At 35.3% G+C, this 13,958-nt stretch overlaps 1 protein-coding gene across 1 annotated transcript in view; it reads left to right on the forward strand.

Annotated features, from left to right (window-relative positions):
• The first annotated feature begins 9,820 nt into the window (after positions 1–9,820).
• Positions 9,821–13,958, forward strand: part of LOC143245466 (organic cation/carnitine transporter 2-like) — a 36,736-nt gene continuing 32,598 nt past the window's right edge. Inside the window, exon 1 of the mRNA XM_076491827.1 lies at positions 9,821–10,183. The gene's annotated coding sequence lies outside the window, so the exon portion shown is untranslated. The remainder of the gene's footprint in view (positions 10,184–13,958) is intronic.

The raw sequence follows: 13,958 nt of genomic DNA on the forward strand, positions 1-13,958 counted from the left end.
AGAAAATTTATTAACTAATGAATTAGTGTTTTATACTGATTAAATATATTCATGCTGGTCCCACTTCGTAAAACTGTGATGTCATGACAGCTTCTCATGGCGACCTAGAAACGCGTCCTTAACAACACGTCCTCTGGTGAAATTTGTGGAACTACGGCGTCATCATATTTGGTGGCAAATTCTCCTCCCCTATTGCCGTAAATAGAGAAGCTTATGTTGTCATCTAGAGGTATGCCGCGTGGTATTCTGCCTAACTGGTCACATGTGTTATGAACTTAATTAGTATAATCAACATTATATGCCTCACTATTCTCTTACCTAAAATTTTGTATGAGGATAAATAGGTTCAGCATAAAGTTCAGATAACAGATATTTTAAGATTTTCGTTGTAATCAGACATTAACTATGAATCGTCTTCAGTTAATTGATTTAAATATGAAACTACTAAACAAATTTTTTATTGTAATATGTATCACTCTGACTTATCTCATGTATTTAAGCCCCCCGCTAGTACAGCGGTATGTCTCCGGATTTACAACGCTAAAATCAGGGGTTCGATTCCCCTTGGTGGGCTGAGCAGATATCCTTTGTGGCTTTGCTAAAAGAAAAACACAAACACTCATGTATTTAAAGTAATAAGAATAGCAAAAATTATAATGAGTAGTAAACAGAATAGACATTACTTCATTCGTTACAATCAGAATGAATGCTACGATTGAAGTGGTCCAGTAAAAACTCCTGATGTGATTCAAGCTGATAAACCTTGGTCACTTATAGGTTTCGTTGTTCAAATTCTTGCTATTAATTTTGGGAATATATTAAGTCTTCTTCCATGGAGTTTAATATACCATTACCAGAGTCCCTTTATTCATGAATATTTTTAATTTTTCACTAAACGTAACTGTCGTGATTTATAATGGTAATTTCCCAATGGATATGCATGAGATTATCCTGAGAGATCATCTCACCTAAATAGGATAGATGAACTTTTTTGTTTTTCCATCTGATAGTGAATTGTACTTTTTTTGCAATCAATGTAGATCAAAAATCATAGCATTAGTGAAAATGAATCAAATGTAAAAATTGTGTGTATGAAATCCGGTAAAAAACTACCAAAAACGAAATAGAATGACAAACGAGAATCATATATAAGAAAATAATGTATTATTGAAATGCAGGGTGTCCATAAAATATCTGATCTATTTTATAAATTAATAACTTGAAATATATTATAAATAGAACATTGGTTTTATTATTACCTGAAGAACACCCAATGATGTTTTTTATTGTCTTAGTGTACTGTTTGTCGCTCAAAGAAGAACGTCCAGGCGGTACTCTATATTTCTCCAGGTGTTGTTTAGCATCTCAGAGTCACACTCCTTATTGCATCGATTATTTTGTGAAGACCCACGATATCAAGCACAGTTTAATGCAGGCTTTGGTAAGTTAACTTTAAGGAAAACATGAAGAAATATCTGTTCAGAATTTCTAAGAAATGCCTTCTGCACAATATCAACTGTTGTATCAGATACACTAAGGCGCCTTTTCTTGTCACATACACTACCAATTGTTAAGAATTTTCAAATCAAGCTTTTATACTCTTTTTGCTTGGTAGGTTTTTTGATAAAATTGTAAGTAATTTCATTGCACTGACATAATTGATTTGAATTCAACAAATTGAACCACACAGTGTACCTTTTCCTTAGGTGATGTCAGTTATTTTTTAACTTATTCTCTTTTCTAACACCACTACTGCAATTGGTCTGCAATAGGAAGGAGGAAAACTTTATCAGTTGTTCGTCAGGTTAAATATAATTAAACTATTTTCGACTTTCATGTTTTGCGTATGTTATCACGAGAAACTACTAACAGACTTAGATGGCAGCAGCATGAAACCAGAATCCACCTAAATTGTATAAAAAAACATGGATATATTTCTAACATTCTTTTCAGATTCGAGAGTTGTCTGTAATCCTGTGAAGTAACGTTAGACTATGAAGTCTTACTAGAAAACAAAAACACATGTGTTTTTTTTCTAAATTGACACTGGAATCTTCCTTCACCCTCATAAATTTGAATACACAATGGATAGTATTGAATTATAAAAGTGAAAACTAAAAATCTAATAAAATAATATGCAAGTAGATAATATTTTGCTAACAACGGTTATCATTATATCAAATATGTAAAAATAATCAGTGAAACAACTTTCTCGCTTAAATGTTATCATATAGAAGTAAAAAACTACAACGTTGATAATATAATCATATGATGTTAACCTTCTAGTAATACAATCTCTGGTGTTGATATGTAACAAAATTATGTCACCCATCCTAGCAACACATCCCTAGTAATACACCCATTGATACTGATGATGTCTCTCCTTTTCTAGCAACACGTCCTCTGGTGTAGATTCAGTAATCATTTAATATTACCTTCCTGTAGTTATGTGCTGTCTGGTGATGATAACCTAATATCTCTTTCCATCATTTTCGTCGCTCAAATTTCATCTTAGATATTAGAACGTCTTATGTGCAGCTTCAACGCAGCCTCTGATGGTGGTGAATTCTCTAACATAAGACTCCTTTGGGTAGATAACATCCACTATTTTAGTGACATGATATTACGAATGAAAAAAAGCTGAAAGGACACGTATATAGTTATTACCATGAACAAGAAGAGTTATTAAAAAGACATTATAACCATTGTTACGTAATATACTTTGTCTCAGACTCCGATTTATTATGTTACGTATGTTACGCGTTATGATTTTAAATAGCTGAAAATTTGAATTTAGAAGCTAATTAAATGTCTACACGCATTAAATTTGTGATATTTGCCAACAAGATTGATGCACACAATTTTCTTTCTTAACACAAATATATTTTAATATTCAAACAACAATGCAATTTATAATAACGGTTATTACAAATAATGATTTATATACAAAAATCTTACAAACTCTCTGACTGAATACAAATCAGGTGTATAGTTTTCTTGTATTTTGTTAATCTTATCATTAGGCCAGTCAGCTATTTACTGTATAAGTTTCATTAAATACGTTACAACATATTCTTGTTCTGCTCATTTTTGTTCTAGTAATGATAACATTAATATGAACACCCAGCTATTTACTGTATAAGTTTCATTAAATACGTTACAACATATTCTTGTTCTGCTCATTTTTGTTCTAGTAATGATAACATTAATATGAACACCCAGCTATTTACTGTATAAGTTTCATTAAATACGTTACAACATATTCTTGTTCTGCTCATTTTTGTTCCAGCAGTGATAACATTAATATGAACACCCAGCTATTTACTTGAATGAATATTTTTAATGTGCTCTGGCAGTTTTGTATTAGCAGAATTATGGTGAATAAGAACAGCTGACGTACTTAAAATAAACCAGTGCTAAGAGTTTTGTACTAGTATTATTACCGTGAGTAGCAGCATTTAGATTTTCACGGAGAATTTAACATTAGTTGTCTTTTGGCAGTTGTGTGCTAGATATGTGAACATGAACAGAATTAGCAAGTCCTTTATCGACATTATAATCATAAATAACTTCTGATATTACTGAACTTGTACAAGTACCATTAAAAAGAACAAAGAACGCTATGTTGACCTTAAAACGATGTGCATGTTTTTCTACCTTTCCACAAGCATCTTTGCAGTGAAAATGAACATCCAGCATTGCAATGATTTCATGGCAATACAGCATTTTCTCAGTTTGCAGGAAAACAACAAGAAGTTTAGTGCCATTTTAACCATATACATCTTATACCAGTTCTGCTTAAACTATAAACATAAAAATGACGGATAATATTTTATTACCATTATAATCATGTTTGTATGTTGCAAGTTTTGTACTATCACCATAAGCAAAAATAACTAGCTTCACTGATGTCATAACCATACGTGTACGGTAGGTATAACAGTATAAAATTACTCTCAGTGTCAACAAGAGCAACCAGTATTTTATTTACAATATGAATGAATACATATTTTGTCATGATTGTACTAGAATTATCACTGCCAATAACTCCAGTCACCATTGACCGGCAATTTAACCTTACACTTGTTTTTCAATCTTTGTATTATTAATGTAACCATTAAAAATAACATTCAATATTTTCCTAGCATTGTAACGATATACATGTTCTATCAGTTTTACAATATGTTACAGCTTACAATTTAACCCGGATGAGCCTCTGATTTATTACGTTATGTGTTATGATTTCAAATAACCACGAATTTGAATTTAGAAGGTAATTGAATGTCTATACACATGATTTTTTTCTTAACATAAATAGTTTTAACATACAAATAACAGTACAATTTATAATAACTGTTATTACAAATAATACTTTATATACAAAAGTTTTATAAACTCACAAACAATACTGAGGTTTCTATGTCGTCTGGAATCTAATAATTCATCGGTAGTTCACGATGAGCGAATTAATTTTGAGTTGATATTGTTACACTTCGCTTAATGGCTAGCCTCACGCCGTTTACAAGCTAACTTTTCTCTAACGAAGATATCTAATGTCCTCTCATAAATAATAATGTCCGAAGGTAATTTAGTGAAGTTAAACGGTTTGTAAGGTTCGAAATTTATAAACCTTTCTGGCCAAATATTTATAGTTTCTCGATTAACAAGCGTTTATCACAGTTATAACTTTGGTGGTTTATAGTATACTAACTGAAGGAGAACAATAATATAATACTTTCTCTTGACATGCCGATTTATAAATTTTTGGCGAAGTTCTCGAAAGTTCAGTTCACAAGAATATTTTACTTATACACATAGTACATTGTTGATTCTTACATTCAAGAATTTCTAAACATTTAGAGAACAGACGTGACTTTCACAATGTATATCACACATTTCTAAATATATATAGAAGTAAAACAAACAAAGATATTAAAATAAATATATGACAGTAGATCAGTTACAACTAGTTTTGGCACCATAGTAATAATAACTAGGATTTACTGACATTATAACTATATACAAGTTTTGCCAGTTTCACACTGATTCTTGCGCCATAAACGAGATTAACTGGGATGTACTGATTTTTATATGCAAAAACGGCTCGTTTGGGCTGAGAAAACACTTTACATAGAAGAGCGAACAACGTTTCGACCTTCTTCGGTCATCGTCAGGTTCACAAAAAAAGAGGTAACTGACCGGAAGCTGACCACATGTTTGAAAGGGGTTGTGTAACTGAGTGTCGGAATGTAGAGGGCGGGCTTACAAAAAGAGACATTAATTCCATTAAAAATCTAAAACAAGACAAAAACATAAAAATTCTAAAAGCAGAAAAATAAACGCTATAGTCATAATGAACAAGAATGAATACATCCAAAAAGTGAAGAACATCCTATCAGACACTAACAAATTTAAACCAATACACACAAATCTAACAAAGACACACAATAGTTTCAGATAGTAGTACCTCACAGGATTTGACAATAGTTTCAGATAGTAGTACCTCACAGGATTTTGCAGTAGTTTCAGATAGTAGTACCTCACAGAATTTTGCAATAGTTTCAGATAGTAGTACCTTACAGGATTTGGCCAGCCTAGAAGAATTGGGTTTTTTGTAAATCCACATACTAAGCTGAAAATCATTTATTACCTACGACTGAGGGAAAGCCACCCTGTAAAGCCCCACGCTAGTACAGCGGTAAGTCTACTCATTTACAACGCTAAAATCAGGGGTTCGATTCCCCTCGGTAGGCTCAGCAGATAGCCAGATGTGGCTTTGCTACAAGAAAAACAGACATACACACCATGTAAAACGGCGTGGTATTTAACAATTTTTCTCAGAAATTAGTGTACGAGTTTATATCAGCAGATTATACCAAATGCATATATTAAATCAGATGATAAATCTAATTTAGTTTATTTAAAAAATAATTTGATAAATCTCTTTATGATAAAGAAATGAAATTGTGAGTTAGGCTTCTTATTATGTAAGAATCACAAGCCTAACTCAAAAGTACCTTTATTAATCATAAATTCGATTTTGGTAATTATATCTTATTTTATTCAAAGTATAAAATAAATTGTAAAATCATTTAGAAAAAGGTTAATTTTACTTAACATAAAACAATAAAAGAAAAAAATCACAAATATCTTTTTCAGCGATCTTTACACAGCATTCCTGAATTGGATTTCTCTGATTCCATACGTGTGGCATAGGATGGTTTTCAGGGTGTTTGACTCAATTTAAGGGTCAAGGGTTCGAATCCCCGTCACTGAAGATCCTCGTCATTTTCGCCATGAAGACATTCTAATACGACGGTTAATTCAACTTTTCGTTCGTGAAGTAGTTTCTTAAACCTAGCAGTGGGTCATGTTGGCTAGCCATGTTCATTCTAATCTATCACTACTAAGTTAAGAATGGCTAGCGCAGACGTCTCTGCGCGAAATTGAAATCTGTTCTATGAGCCTCACCTCTTTAATACGTGAACCTAATATTTTCTGAGCTGTTACTGACACATAACAACAATATTTCTTTTATGTAATATCGTTATACTATATTCCAATGAAGTAATAACATATAAAGCAAATTTTTTCCAAGCTTTGCAAAACAATTTGGCTTGTACTTTTTGACAAGTTGTTCAAAACACATTGTTTCTCAAGATCTCTTAATCCTCAATCGGGCCCGGCATGGCCTAGCGCGTAAGGCGTGCGACTCGTAATCCGAGGGTCGCGGGTTCGCGCCCGCGTCGCGCTAAACATGCTCGCCCTTCCAGCCGTGGGGGTGTATAATGTTACAGTCAATCCCACTATTCGTTGGTAAAGAGTAGCCCAAGAGTTGGCGGTGGGTGGTGATGACTAGCTGCCTTCCCTCTAGACTTACACTGCTAAATTAGGGACGGCTAGCACAGATAGGCCTCGAGTAGCTTTGTGCGAAATTCCCAAACAAATCCTCAATCAAATATTTTCCTTACTTCTGGTCAACATCACACCATCTGACGCATCTGAAGAAATTCATTCTAGATTGCTACTCATAATACTATTATTTGGACGTGACATGTCCTGGTGGTTAGGGGATTGGGCTTACAATCTAAGGATCATAGGTTGGAAACCGTTTCCGAACATGCTCGTCCCTTCAGCCGGCCCGGCACGGCCAGGTGGTTAAGGCATTCGACTCGTAATCCGAGTGTCGCGGGTTCGAATCCCAGGCACACCAAACATGCTTGCCCATTCAGCCATGGGGGCGTTATAATGTTTACGGTCAATCCCATTATTCGTTGGTAAAAGAGCAGCCCAGAGTTGGAGTTGGGTGGTGATGACTATCTGCCTTCCCTCCAGTCTTAAATTAGGGACAGCTAGCGCAGATAGTTCTTATGTAGCTTTGCGCGAAATTCAAAACAAACCAAACCTTTCAGCCGTTAGAGCGTTCTAATGTTACAGCCAATCACACTATTTGTTAATAAAGAGTAGCCTAAGTGGGCGTTGTTGACTAGTTGCCTTTCCTTTAATTTTTCAATCCAAAATTAGGAACAGTTAGCGCAGAAATTCAAAACATTCAAACTAAATTAACACTATTGACCCTTACGGCGTAAATTTTGATTCTGTCATTAATGGCTTACATCATAGTTAATGCATTCTCTGTCAGTTAATGATTAAATGTATATTTTTAAAATTTTGTTTGCCAACTCTATCTATCCGTTTTGCTTATTTAGTAATATTTATTTATTAGACATGATATAGCCTTATGATTAGGGTGATCGACTTGTATTCTGCGAGATGTAGGATCAAAACTTAGCGCTGAATATGCTCAACTTTTCAGTCGTGTGGGAGTTATAATGTGTCAGTCAATTCTGCTATTCCACAACTGGTTGTTAAAAGAGTATCCCAATAGTTGGTGATGGGTGCTGTTCGCCTGTGGATGACAATTCAAAATTACCGGTGGCAGCAAAGAGTCTTTCTAGTTTTATCGCAAATAAAACATAGAAAGAAAAGCTATTTGTGTCCCCCAATGGGAACATTGTCAAGTCTGTCAACTTACAATGCCAAAATCCAGGGCTATGTCCCTCGCGAGAAACACAGCAGATAACCTATTGTGGCTCTACTTTAAAAGACAAAGAAACAAGAACTTTTATATGAAGTACTATATTTGCTCCATATTTTCCAATCAATTTGTTTCTCTCTATATTGCTTATTTATTTTATCACATGCCACCAGTTCATATTTAATCTTGTACAATTTTACATTCGTGTTTGTTTCGTAGTCAGTGCCAAATGAATTATGAATAAATTATGCTGGTAAGTTATTAAACATTTTCATAATTTTTATCTTAAACTTTCAAATTGGTCTTTTTGTTCCATGACACGTAAAATGATCTGTCACGTACGCTTGATACACGAAGCAACCAAGTTTCACTGTGTCAGTATTTGGGTATTGATGTTAAATACCCAGGAGGGTCAGGTACATTTGACCTCTTCCTCCCTCCCAAACGATTATAGCGTCTGTCTTTAGGATTTTTTGTTTTTTTTTTAAGCTTTGGGTCAGAGTAAAAGTATAACATCATACTCAGGCCCATTTCAGGGCTCAATCCATGCATGGACGAACAAGAAGTTTTTTTTTCCTTTTATTATTTCTCTTGTGTTTCTTTCCTTCATTTTTTATTTTTTTGTATTTTCATATATATATTTTTTTTTGTATTTTTCTCCTTTTTCTCGATAGAGAGAATGCTACTAGTACTTGTAGTAACACACACACACAGAAAAAAAAAGAGAAGCAACCAATTAAATTTACTTCCTGTTTTTCAAACTGTCCGCACTTTTCACTCCATTGCATAATATTGCCTTTGCCCCTGGTGAACAAAGATTCATTCATTGAAAAATCTCGTTTCTTAACGGGTTTATTTTTTGGTTTTGTTTGATTTTTTTAACCTTTTCGAACCTTCCCGTTTTTAACTGTCATGAACATGTATATATTATTTATTATAGGTTTGAGTTGAATATTAACAGTAAGGAAAATTGTCATCAACAAAAGAAGTAAAACAAATCAAATTATATTTCAATACTAAAAGAAATAAATATAGAAATCGAGAGTAGTCAACCTGATCTGTCTCACAAGATTTTCGAACCAACTGAGCACACAAATATTTTATTATGAATTTAAATATTGCAAAGCTAGCAGTAATAAGCTGTTAAGTAGTATAAGTTATTTTCATTGCAATAAATTTTTAAGATGTGATCGATCATATACCAGAATTATAAGAAAAAAGAATATTGGAGAAAGAGTAGTGTGTGAAACGTTTATGTGTTTAAAAGTTAAGCACAAGCTACACGATCTGTTCTCTAACTATCACAGGTATCGAAACCCGGTCTATAGTACTTGTGAGTCGGCAGACAAACCGCTATGCTACTGAAGAGTGCATTTGGCCTGGCATGGCCGAGCGCGTAAGGCGTGCGACTCGTGATCCGAGGGTCGCGGGTTCGCGCCCGCGTCGCGCTAAACATGCTCGCCCTCCCAGCCGTGGGGGTGTATAATGTGACGGTCAATCCCACTATTCGTTGGTAAAAGAGTAGCCCAAGAGTTGGCGGTGGGTGGTGATGACTAGCTGCCTTCCCTCTAGTCTTACACTGCTAAATTAGGAACGGCTAGCACAGATAGCCCTCGAGTAGCTTTGTGCGAAATTCCAAAACAAACAAACAAAACAAACTGAAGAGTGAGGGCGTCGAACGTATCTGGCGTATCGTGCAGAGTTGAGAGCCAGATTACAAAATAGAAGTATGTGGTTTTAGTTTACGTATATCGTTTCATGAACTGAAAGCTTGTTTATATTACAGGTCACGGTAGTAAATAGAAATACTGGCGATGCAATAATCTAGTTCGTTAATCAGTCGCAGAAAGGTGTTTCCTGAATAAAACCATGTTGACAACCGTGTGTTTGATTTACTTACCGGAAGAACGTTTACTGCAGTACGTAGCATAGTATATAGCTTTATTACATGTTTCTCAAGTTCTATTCAGCTGAAGTAGTTCAAGATTTTATGCAAATTATTTTTACAAGTTATGTAATATTACGTGTTTTACACACTAATATTTTATTCACTAAACAACTTATAAGTTGCTGAAGGTCTCCCACTTAACGTTCTTGCTACGGAAGCTCCATATGTTTAATAGAACGTTTGAGTAACGTGAATGGGTAAGAAAAACTTTCATGTATATTATTTATTTAAAAAAAAAATCATACCTCATATAGAACTCATATATTAAATCACTCTATCATTTAGAAAACGTTTTGTACTTAATTTTTGTCTTGTCACTATTGTAGTCTTCTTCCTTTCATTACCCTCTACTCCAGTGGCACAGCGGTATGTCTGGGGACTTACAATGCTAAAATCCAGGTTTCGATACTCGTGGTAGGCAGAGTACAGATAGCCTATTGTGTAGCTTTGTGTTTAATTCAAAACAACAACTTCACAAACAAAATAAAACCAGTCAAAGAAAAGGTTCGAACATTTCTTCTTTGAGAATCATCAAAGTTGTGATTTCAAACAATTTTGTTTGGCTTTAAATAACCATTTTAACTTGTTCATCATTCTCGGTGAGTAGCTTTTGTGTTTAACAGAAAACAGGTGCACGTAATTCAATACCTTATGTGAAGACGATTTAAAATGAATAATAATAACTCTAGTAATAATAAATTCCTGACAAATTCGCTGATTACTCTATACGGTTTTTAGTGATTGTCATTAATCTCTTATTAAATGGTCTGAACGTTTTGGCCCTTATTTGACAATGAGTTAGTTATGTGAAGAGCCAGCTGATATTATTTAGAGAATATATTAATGCTGATAAGTATTGTAGCTTGTAACAGCATCATAACCACAAAGAGACATTCTCTCTTTTGTTGTAGTTTTACCCATTATACGAGAAGAATCGTGTCGGATATTCCATATAAAATAGAATTTTATAACGAAAGTTCAGATGGATAACACTTTTCTTAAATATTCTGATAATACGAGGTCTGTTCAAAAAATACGCGAACTGACGTCATAAAACAAAATGTACTTTATTTAGAAGTTACAGGTCTGGGACCCCTTCAAAGTACTCTCCTCCCCAACGCACACACTTATCCCAACGGTGTTTGCACTTGTTGAAACAGTCCTGGTACGCTTCTTTTGTGATGTCCTCCAGCTCCTTCGTCGCATTTGTTTTAATCTCGCGAATCGTCTCAAATCTTCTTCCTTTCAAGGGTCTTTTGAGTTTGGGGAACAAGAAAAGTCGCAAGGAGCAAGGTCAGTTGAGTAGGGGGGTGGGGGTGGGGAAGAACAGTGATCGAGTGTTTGGCCAAAAACTCACGAGTTCTGAGGGCTGAATTTCGCAGCAACGCGGTACATCTTCAATTTTTCGGTCAAAATCTCGTAACAAGATCCAACTGATATCCCACACTCTTCAGCAAGCTCCCTGACAGTCAGACGTCGATTTGCCCGCACCAGGGTGTTGATTTTGTCGATGTGTGGGTCGTCAGTTGACGTGGAAGGACGTCCAGGACGCTCATCATCTTCAATGGACTGTCGACCATCCTTAAAACGTTCATGCCACTTGAAACATGCCGTACGATTCATAGCAACATCACCGTAAGCCGTGTTAAGCATAGCAAAAGTTTCAGTCGCAGATTTTCCAAGTTTAACACAAAATTTCACAGCAAGTCGTTGCTCCTTCAGGTCATTCATTCTGAAATCCGCCAAACGAAAAAAATCGCACTTCACTTAAAACCGCGTAGCTAATACACAAATGAAGATATCTGCAATCGGGAAATGGCGTCGTAATCAGCTGATCTGTGCAAACCTAGCGACACCAAGCGGATTCTCCTGGAACCAACTGGAGCCGCGCAATTCAAACAGTCCGCGTATTTTTTGAACAGCCCTCGTATGATATTTAATCTTTGGATTATATTTTAAATGAAACAGAAAAGATCTTAGCTTGTATTTAAATTTGCAACTGCAACTCTAAATTATTTACTTTGAGGATAGTTTATTTGCTTTTGAAGATTTACTACAAAAGTTTTCCAAGCAAAAAATAAGAGATGAAATAAACATTAATAGTACTTGCATTAGTCCTATCGTTGTTAAATAATTATAACTTTGAGTGTAGATCATACAATCTGAATAAAAAATAATAGTTTTATGAAGAAAACATATTTCTAGAAAATAATATTTTAAACGTTGACACTTATTTCATTAAGTTAAAGAATATTTTATATAGATTAAAAATCAAAATGAAAATTTTCTTATTACAATTATAAAACGTTAGTGTAAATCCACAAGAAGAATAGTTAAAGATAACACCACTAGGATCATTCACTTTCACTGCTGGCCAAAATCTTTAGGTTAATGAACATAAAGATAAAATATGCATGTTGCGTTGTTAGACTCAATCGCATGTTTGAGTAGAACTTCGAAAGATGAAAATAAGAAAAGGGGGAAAAAAAAATTAGCATTTAATAGGGAAAATGTGAACACTATGAAATTAGCCTAAATACTAGCTGGTCAAAAGTTTAAGGCCATACTAAAACGAAGCTTCAATCGGTAAACACGTAACGAAATTTAGTCATATGTGTTCAAGCATGAGCGTTGTCAACATCTCCCACTGCCTTCTATTGTGTTACATTGGGTAAAAACATGGCAAAGACTAAAAAGTTGACAGAGTTTGAAAGTGGCAAAATTGTCGAGCTGCAAAACCAAGCTCTCTCTCAACGTGCCATCGCAGGCGAGATTGGGCGTAGTAAAACTGCTGTTGCAAATTTCTTAAAAGACCCTGAGGGATACGGAACGAGAATTTTAAGTGTTCGGCCCAAGAAATTTTCGCCCGCGTTGAGCAGGAGGATTTGATGGGTTGTCCAGCAAGACACCAGCCATTTGTCGAATCAGATTAAGGCCCTTACGGACGCAGAATGCAGCTCAAGAAAAGTAATTTCCACACAAGCGAGGGCCTTCAGTCAATAAGGATGCTCTCTCCAACATGCCAGTGTAGCCAGCTGCTGTTTGACGCCCCTGTATAACTTGAAGCTCCATTGTTCTGTGGAAGGAGAAAGCACCCCAGATCTTGATAGAACCTCCTCCACTGTGTTATGTAAAAATGTCTCCGGCGGGATATCCTTATCGTGCCAGTAACGTTGGAAGTCATCTGGATCGTCCAGGTTAAATTTTTTCTCATAAGAGAACAAAACCTTCATCCAATTTTCTACGTCGTATGTTTGGTGCTTCTCAACAAAGTTTAACTGAGCTGTTACGTGGTGCGGAAGGAGGCTCCATCGTGATCTGGGGTGCTTTCTCCTTCCATAGAACAATGGAGCTTCAAGTTATACAGGGACGTCAAACAGCAGCTGGCTGCACTGGCATGTTGGAGAGAGCATCCTTATTGACTGAAGGCCCTCGCTTGTGTGGAAATTACTGGATCTTTCAGCAGAACAACGCTGCAATCCACAATGCCTGCAGGACAAAGGATTTTTCATGGCGAATAACGTGATTGTTTTGGACCATCCAGCGTGTTCGCCCAAATTGAACCCCATTGAAAATGTTTGGGGGGTGGATGGCAAGGGATGTCGATAGAAATCGACGTCAATTCCAAACAGTGCATGATCTTCGTGAAGCCATCTTCACCACTTGCGATAACATTTCAGCCAGCATTCTGCAAACGCTTATATTGATCATGCCAAAGCGAATGTTTGAAGTTATTCGCAATGACGGCCGTGCAATTCATTACTGAAATCTCTTGTTGAGCATTTCTTACCCTGTTTAGGACTTCTTTTTGGTATGGTCTTAAGCTTTTGACCAGCTAGTATTTAGGCTAATTTCATAGTGATTACATTTTCCCTATTAAATGCTAAAAAAGGTTTTTATTTTTATTTTCTGTTTTCTTATTTTCATCTTTCGAAGCTCTACTCAAATAAGTCTAACAGTGCAAAATGCATA

Source organism: Tachypleus tridentatus, chromosome 2 (genome assembly GCF_004210375.1).
Source record: "Tachypleus tridentatus isolate NWPU-2018 chromosome 2, ASM421037v1, whole genome shotgun sequence".
Lineage (NCBI taxonomy): Eukaryota > Metazoa > Arthropoda > Merostomata > Xiphosura > Limulidae > Tachypleus > Tachypleus tridentatus.